This window comes from Dermacentor andersoni, chromosome 2 (assembly GCF_023375885.2).
Source record: "Dermacentor andersoni chromosome 2, qqDerAnde1_hic_scaffold, whole genome shotgun sequence".
Taxonomy (NCBI): domain Eukaryota; kingdom Metazoa; phylum Arthropoda; class Arachnida; order Ixodida; family Ixodidae; genus Dermacentor; species Dermacentor andersoni.
The window spans coordinates 214,503,859-214,513,054 of NC_092815.1; the positions used below are offsets into that span (position 1 = coordinate 214,503,859).

At 41.6% G+C, this 9,196-nt stretch overlaps 1 long non-coding RNA gene across 1 annotated transcript; it reads right to left on the reverse strand.

Moving 5' to 3' along the window:
* Positions 1-1,082: 1,082 nt before the first annotated feature.
* LOC126527288 (uncharacterized) lies at positions 1,083-8,900 on the reverse strand. Its single transcript, XR_007598756.3, has 5 exons — positions 8,493-8,900; positions 7,398-7,523; positions 4,978-5,169; positions 2,471-2,555; positions 1,083-1,605 (listed from the first exon to the last, which is right to left on the reverse strand). It is a non-coding gene; the product is annotated as an uncharacterized lncRNA (long non-coding RNA).
* Between the last annotated feature and the right edge of the window lie 296 nt (positions 8,901-9,196).

Genomic DNA, 9,196 nt, shown 5'->3' on the forward strand with positions numbered 1-9,196 from the left:
TAATGCCTACTAAACAATCTGCGTAAGTGTGAATGACAGCATCATTAACAGAACTACCCTGCTGCTTTGCAAGGAGTCACTCCATCTCAGTAACATCAAAAGCGGGTTGCGCGCATCACAGAGATGAGACAAAGTTCCAAATAAGGGCCAGAATTATGTAGTATTGTTTATTGATCAAATAATGCTCACTATGTTCTGTCAAGTTAACAATGCCACAGAAAACAGCTAATTATAATGGCCGCCGGCAACTCAGTGCTCTGACATACCACGTCTAGCAACTGCCTCATAACACATGATCCTTATGTAATACTCTAATGGCACTTTCCTTTTGCAGCAAGCAGTTAAAGTATTAAAGTACTGCAATGCACTTGTAAAGCAGAGTTATTTCCCCATAGTGGGATCAAGACCACATAATAAAAAGGACACCACAGGTACAGCATAGAAGTGTATTCTGCAGTACTGTATAAGTGCTGAAGCTTCCTTCTTGGTACTGCTGAGTGATTTTCATGCTGCCTAGTTCCTGTTTCGTGCTCTCACAAAGATTGTGGAATGATCAACACATTGCGACTAGAGTGGCTAAAGTTATACATTCACATTCAATGGAACCACTTTATTTGTCTAACCCTTTAATGACCACGCACATAAATACAAAACAAATTATTTTCCTAAATGTGCAAAAGACATTGAGAATAAGCATAATCAACAAAAATAAAGGATATTTTGTAGAAACTCCTTTATAGTATAGGGGAAGAAGTGGGCTTCTCCCCAAGCGACATATGGCTGCGTTTGGAATCTATACAGAGAGCTCTTTGCATTGTGTGCCTGAGGTCACTACAGCAGATCTTGCACTGGTCTGTCTCCCCTGACCGTGCTTTCCAAAGAAAACGAGTCCCATGTCTTTTTTTTCCCATCCTGTGTTTCTGCTCTAAACCGACAAATGACACTAGCTGCCAGTCATTCAGTGTTGGCTCAATACATTTAACAAGGAACTTCTTACTCAATGCCAAAAATCAGCAAGAAAAATTATAATTTTTTGGTATGCTGTATGCAAACCTCATCAACGAAAGGTTAAAACAACTGAAGTGTCAGAGCAGCATAGCCACACACTTTTTGCTACATCTTAGCATGTATATCAATATACATTACAGTATGAATGCTGTATTACTAGTCTATAAATGCACCTACCACTACATCTTGAACTAATGTTTCACTCTAGGTTCAAGGTGGCGATGCGATATGATATTTTGGTTCTTTGATCACCTACAATATCTCTGGTGACAGCATTGCAGATATAGTTGCTATAGCTGGATTGCATGTTTGCATTTTTTAAAGAAAAAATGTAAATGAAACGAACAAGTACATCAAGAGAAGCAACTAAATGTTTCAACTAAGCCACATAACAAAGAAAGGAGAGTCAGTTTATCTAGTGAAATATGCATGCAAACTTGCAGCTGATCACCCGTCTTCAAAATCCAGATTTTGAGCATGTGTCACAATTTCGCTTGCCTTTCTTGCTTTCACTTCTGCATCGACTTCAGGGCATCCTGGTGGCATTCACTTTCGCATGTATTTGTACTTGTTTCTTAGGCACATATACCATGAGAACTGGAATGAAATGAAAGCAATTGACTTTACATACCTAATCAACAGTTCAATGACTGCAATCAAAGCAGAAAGCTGGGCTAGTTGGTGTGTCATGATTATTCAAAAGAATCATGATTATTCAAAATATTCTCGTCGTCCTCTGTCTTTGTCCCTGCTACTTTGCGCTATTCTTTTGAATAATCAGTTCAATGACTTCCAGGTTTCAGGTTTTGAAAGAAACTGCAAACACAGTACAGTTAAACGTGGAGTTGCCCTGACCTTAGCTTGCTTTTTGCACTGTTTCCTTCATGTTCCAGAATGTACCAAGTGAGTTGTTTTAGCACACCTTCCAACACAATATCTGAGAATTACTTTCAGTATTGGTGTTGGTCAAAACGGCTCCAGGTACAAAAATATATTATTTAACCAAATACATATTTAGCTGAGCATGCAATTAATTTTACAAGAGGTGGCCATATGCATGCCAGGTGCAGAGGTGCTGTTGATATCTTCATATTTAGTTAAGCTGCAAAGCTTTAAAACCACCAAATCTCTACTCAATCACAAGCACACAGACCTGAATAGCTGCAAGCAAGGATGGCCATAAACTTTACAAAGTAGTAAGAAAGCCTTTGGCAGCATGCTTAATGTAAAAAAAAATTATGGGGCTTTATGTGCCAAAACCATGATCTGATTAAGAGGCATGACGTAGTGGGGCACTCCGGAAATTCGGATCACCTGGGGTTCTTTAACATACACCTAAATCTAAGTACACGGGTGTTTCTGCATTATGCCCCCATCGAAATGCGGCTGCCTTGGCCTGGATATGCTTAACATCTAAAAGTGCAAAAGAAATAAAAAAAAAGTTATAAGAAAATGCTCTTACATGGCCAAGGTGCAATGTGTCCCTCAGTGCTGGGTACTGGTTTACGAGGCTCCTTGCAGCAACATTGCACAATTTATTTGGGTACCTGATGTTTAAAAAAGCATGCATCAACCTTCGACATCAAACAATACACAAGAAACAATATGCAACAGCACTGAAGTGCAACCATTTCCATGAAATAATATCAAACAGTTGAACCGTGAGTCATCAGATGGGAGAATTTAAGCAAACTGCACCATGAAAGCATTAGGTGCGTGACAAGACTGAGGTTAGAGAATTGATCAGATGGATTTGACACAGGACAGGGGTAACATTTAATCCTTTTGTCCTGCAATAGCCAAGATAAACAGATAATCATGACCAGAGTTCACAAACTCTTAAAATACTTTCACCAAACAAGATGTTATAAAAGGTTTTAATTAATATTTCAAATTAGCTTATTACTAAAACATGCACACAAGGGAAAATTAGCCATGAATACAAACTTGAAGGAGCATCTCCTATAAGAATTTACAAGGGCAGCTTATTAAGCTAGTTGTTGATCCATTATCGTGAGTGTACAGTGCAAAGGTTAAACGAGGACGTAGACACAAGCACTGACTACCAATGGAGGTTTTATTGCTGAATACACACAATAGTGATACAGCTATCTGAAAAATAACTACTAAAAAGGAGAACAAAGCAGACCATCAAGAGGCACACGAAGAAATGTAGAGTTGCGTAAAAAATGCTCGCTGTAGGTTTGACTTCCCAGAAACTTGAGCTCTCTTTCTGATAAGGCAATGGATGGCTTGCTGATGTATGCACTCTGCTCCCATGCCAATTGTGCTACTTCAAGTATGATATGGGTAAGACCATCCCTGTGCTTGTGAATAACTGACATTCTTTCAAACAAAGGAGTGCAGCCACGCATGCTAGTATGATGTGCCAAAAAAACTTTCTCTTTCATTGCGCACATTATATGCATGTTCACACAACCTCTCATGAAGGCATCTGGCAGTCTGCCCCATGACAAGCGCCGCATGATAGAGAAATTTCGTACACAACCTTTTATGTGGAGTCAACATGCCACATCTTGCGCTTGACGTTGCAGATACCTTTCTGACTGCCCTATCAGAAAAAGAGCTAGTTTTTCTGGAAGTCACGTGGACAGCCTGTATTTGTGATGCAATCATATTTTTTTTTGTATCTCAATTTCCAGCGTAGTTCATTTTTTGCCCACTCGTCTGCTTTTCTTGTTCTATCTTCAGAAGTTAATGTTTTTCAGATAGCTCTTTCACTTGCTTGTGTAAATTCGGCACATTGAATAATAACATCTCAGTTGACAGTCGGCACTTCTGTCTATGTACCGTTTACCTTTGTGGTGTATACTACCTATAAGAACTGTAACCAGCAGCTAAAGAAGCTTTATTCAACGCGTCATTCTAGCGCCCTCGCCCACTCATTAACCCAAGACTCATGGCAAGGAAACCACAGAGGATATTGCTCCATTGAAGCATGACATAAATTATGACTGAGTGTTAACCTTTCTGTAGCTTTCATGACTTTTTTGTGAAGGAAAAGGAATGGAAGTAGAAGAAATGCTGCTGGTGGTAACCGAACCCACAAATTTGGCATGATGCATGCAGCGCTGCACCAATTCATCTAGCCATGACTGTCTTTCCCTCCTGGTAGCCAAACCCCCATATTTCACATGAAACACACAGCACTGTACGAATTCATCTAGCCACAACTGTCTTTCCATCCAATTCACTTGGTATTTGTATACCCGCCTAAAATGTAGCGCTGCTAGTGTCAGGGTTCGTGTTGTTAGCCAGAATAAAGAAAATGGGGTCAGGGCTGCAATGTCGACATTGCCATTGAATATTTAAATCTCGAGGTCATGAGTGAACTGCAATCCAGAACTAGTCAACGATGTATCAGTGATAAAAACATTTCGAACCAACAATGCTATATACACTGCTAAACACTTAAAAACGCACTACACAATTTGGACATTGTTCACTGCCCCAATGCAATGCTTTAGGAACACAATTTTTTCCCCCTCGGTTATCGAGCGTTTTCAAGGGGAACTATGCAGCAACTAAGTTATAATCATGAATTAGACAACAAAAACTTGTTTTGATTATAGACACCTCCCACTTGCCTTAGTGACATAACCGCATGAGAATGGAGGGTAATACGCTTTCTAATTAACATTGTGCTTACCATGCATATTGCAATACAAGGTTGGGAAAAATACACGACTGAACATAATTGGGACATTTACTGTGGAATGAATTCTCATTAAGTACATTCTATCCCAACTTTATTTACATCTGGCATAGGTTGGCAAACTGATGCATGAGTCGACTCACTCAGACTGATCTCGAAAGTGAGTCCCAGTGAGTCCGACTGAGACGAATTTCTGTAGGCCTTAGCCCGATGAACCCGGCTGAATAGAATTTTTGTGAGTGTGTTCTCATTATTTTGCTGACCAATGCATCCAGGTAATTGTTGTGACTTACATTGTCTGAGATGACGAATTGTAGGCAATCCATTCAATTTTCTTTTGAAGATTGTCAGGCACGCCTCCTGCTGTAATATTTCAGAGGTGTGCAGCAACGTCAATGGGCATCAGAGGCAGTGTGTACGTTGACAATTCCTTGTACTGTCCTTTGACTGCATTCTCCGCATGTCCAACCGCACTACCAGACAGCCTTAAAAAGAGAAGTATTCATTGAAATCAACAACAAAATCGAGTGCTAGAAAAACAAAAGATGTGGTATCACAGACTATCAGTCCACATGCTGAAGTTTACCTACTATATAATTAGTGACGCGCTAAGAATACAGGAAGGGCTCTTGATAAATATGGGCACATTTGCCATGGCAAATAATGATGTACGGATAATGATGTACGAACAGCAAAAATCACTGACTGAGACAACTGACTCGTTACAGCATGAATGGGCTGTTAAAACGAAATTTAAAGAGGAATTTTATCACCCCCTTTACAGATACCTCCTTACCAACACACCATGATCCCTCTCCCCCTTTTCGCATTGGTACCATGCACAAGGAAGGTGCATTATTGGTCCCTTCACAGACATTGGTACCATGAGCAAAAAGCTCCCCCACCAAGGTGAAATAGGCAACCATAGTGACGCACCTGCAAACATTCCTTCTGAGGAAAACTTGTTGCTAGCTACATCGTCTACAGGGGTATTGCTTTGTGAAGGACAAATACTGGGCCATAGAGTGCCAAGTCCAGACTAGCATTGTCTTGGGGCCAGAAACAGAACAAAAGCAGGTCAGATAAAGGCCAAGGATGATTTGATAGAACAAAAATATACTAGAAGGTCCTGGTTCTCAAATACACAAACTAGACCGCTTGTGTTTATCCAAACATTATTAACTCCCTATCACATTTCTGGTGGCTAATGAATTAATATTTCAATGAACGTATTTTTTCTGATAACTTTTTGGTGCCTTTGCTTATAAGCTTTTTTTGTGAAACATGGCTATTATTTCAAACAGGAAGTCAAATTTTCCCTGAGCATTACATAAATCTGAGCTACTGAGATAGATACAAATGTCAAGGTCACATAAGACTTTGAAAGGTGATATGGAAGGATTGAGGAGTCACAAACATGATTGTGCTTCTTAAGCTCTTCATATATCATCAGTTATATGTGGGCTGTCTACACTGCACAAAATTTAAAAAAAAAATATTTTGCAGCTTTTTGTTTTATGTTTTCATAAATACACCTCATTTGTCATATCTATTAGTAGCAGAGCATTCCAATATTTAACAAGGACAGTGGTATGCTACAAAAGTGGAACTAGGACTATATAGATACATAAAGATATTAGGGGGAAAAAACGTTTTATTTTTACATAGTGGAAGTGCCCCTATGGCATGCATTTGTTTGTTTACGAAATTCCCATGAGCTTAATTCCCAAAGTTAAGACACAACCAGGGGCAGAAAAAAGCTTTAGGACAGGAATGAGTGTCACTTGCTACTACTTTACTGAAAGCAAACAGGTTCATATATATAGGTGAAGGTGGCCATGTGCGCACATATGTTTCCACACAATACTCAAACAAGTTTGCCCATTATTATTCAGTCATACAGTGCAGAAACTGTCGTTCAATTCAGTTCAAGCCACAGATGTATCACTGGCATAGACGTCACATTTCATGTTGATGAAACAGGCCTCTATTAATTCTCATGCAGACAATCTTTGCTTTTACCAAGAATGCGGATATGGAAAAGATATGGCTCACGCGTGCGGTAATTGCAGTGCATAGGCAAATGTGCATTAATCTTATTCCTGGCAGACAGCTCATGTTCCCTTGCCACATCGTTGGTGCAACAGCCTGTCTGGCTGATATGCACCTTGCCGCAATTAAGTGGAATTTCGTACACCATACCGAATGCGCAAGTCACATATGGCCTTGTATGATTTTTACCACAAAGGGTCAGCTTCTGTGGGTCTGAGATGCGTGGGCACAGGACAGAAAGCTTCCGTGGACCCAAGGAAATAATACGTACTTTGTACCTGCTGGCCACTTTCTTTAAATCGTGGGCCACTTCATGCATGTATGGAACAACATGCAGCCTTTTCTCCACTAGTGGCTTGGCAAGGGGCATCCAAGCGTTCTTTTTGGCTGTGACGCTCGCCTCTTTAAATCATGGGTTTGCGGAACTGCAATATTTCTATCTCAGCTATTAATGAGCCAATTTGAAAATTTCTGCAGTAGAATGCTCCCAAGAGGGCACCTAACAACTTCCAGCATATAATTAAATTAGCTATGTGGCCTGGTGAGGGGCTCTTTAAAGTACTGCTCAAATACCGGTATTATAGCTTTCCAGCATACGACAGGTTTTAATGTTATACAGAGTTAATGCATGAGTACAGATTAAATAAGATCGGCTGCATACGGCTTTTTTTGTGCCTCTGATGCTTCGGAGTGGCTTGGGGAGACAACCAAGTTAATCAATGCTCCATCACACACCGTCGTGCTTTCACCCATGTCGACGTAGCACTGCAACCGGTCGTTGGAAGATCTGAAAGCACACCCAGATGGTTTATCAATAGTTTTGCACATTAGAAGTGAAGCTGTGGACATTGAACAGGCATTGATTAATTAAACAGCCTTTCTTTATGGTTGCTGTACTGTCCCACACAGGTTTGTTATTTAGAGCCATCACAGCACAGCACTAATCCTGCTGCCCATATGTGATCTAAGTACAGGACGCATTAAGCTAACAAGGCTAAGCTTATTTATGCAATGTCGGCAACCATGAATGTATAAGAACAGATGATTTCACAAAGATAGACCCATATTGCCGATTGCCCAAGGTTTTCATAGTCCTATTGCTGAACATGCCAGCAATTTTTTTTCCTCAGTTGGTTCAATGTAACTTCATTGCTGCGTGAATGTTGCAGCGCACAAATGACGACAAAGATTGAACAGGCAAACAACAAGTCCGTTTTCCTCGCCTTGCCTGTTTTATTAGTTAAACGTTGCAGAAGTTTGCAGAATATGGCATACTGCGACCAGTTATGCTAACTAAAGCACCATTACATTGACGGAAGCTGTTACTACTCCCTCTCCTACCAGAGATAGGGAAGCGATTGCACACCTGACCTCAATATCAGTAGTAAACCAACTGCACAAGTTTTCAGAAGATGGAAGTCCTGAAAAGGCTAGTTTCCTTGCGGCTTCTCGACACGCCAATAATTATAGTTGAGCAACGTTGTGTTCGTACGGGCAAGTATGCACTACACTTCTCAATTTAAGGTCAAGTGCATCGGCTGCGACGACACAAAAATATTAGTAGTTGGCAGCACAGTGAAGTGACACAGAGCAATTTCGTTAACACTCGATCTGTCAGTTCAACGCGCGGCAACCGAACAGTTATTAATTGTGCTCGACATTTCCGCTATGCATACTGTTGCTACTTTGCTCATATGAACCAAACAATGACCAAATCCTCTTTGCGCTCCATAACGCGCAGTACATTTACGCTCACCTGTATTAGAAGATCGTTGCCTGTCATCAGGTACACGAACCCTCCCGTCCGCAGGCTTTCGTGGAGGTCGGCGAGTTTCCGGGCGCCTGTGAGCTTCACGATTTTCTTTGATGGCCCCCGCGAAACGAGGCAAGCCGCTTCTTCCGCACCCGTCGGCGAGCGTTCAGTTTAAGCCGGATCGGACGACATGCTGCCACCGTTGTCACGTTCCACAGGCGCAACGCAAGCAAGAGGCAAACCGCTCCTTCCGCATCAGTCGGCGAGCGTTCAGTTGAAGGCGGATCGGACGACATGCTGCCACCGCTGTCGGATTTCACAGGCGTAACGCAAGCAAGAGAGGAATGCCACTCGCGTTTAGATACTCGTTCACCGCCGTAGATTGCAAGGTGCCGTCAGAGCCATTGCCGCGCTTCTCATAGTTGCGAATCCAAAGCCGAAGTAAATATGAAAGCCGTAAGTCATGTGCTGGGTCACGGAGGAAGGAAACTAAGGAGAGGCCCTACCCCCTCCGCGCGCTAGGAGAAAAGTGTGGCGGAAATGACGTATAGGTTCTCATTTCTTTTGCTGCTTTTTTATTTTTTTTGCTGCATGGCCACGCCTTTTGGGCCACAATGGCGGCGTTGTTCTGATTTTTTGAGCGCGCACACGTGTTGCTCTGGTAGGTTTCGTGCCGTGGCAAAGGCGCTGTGTGGGCGGGTTTGCGT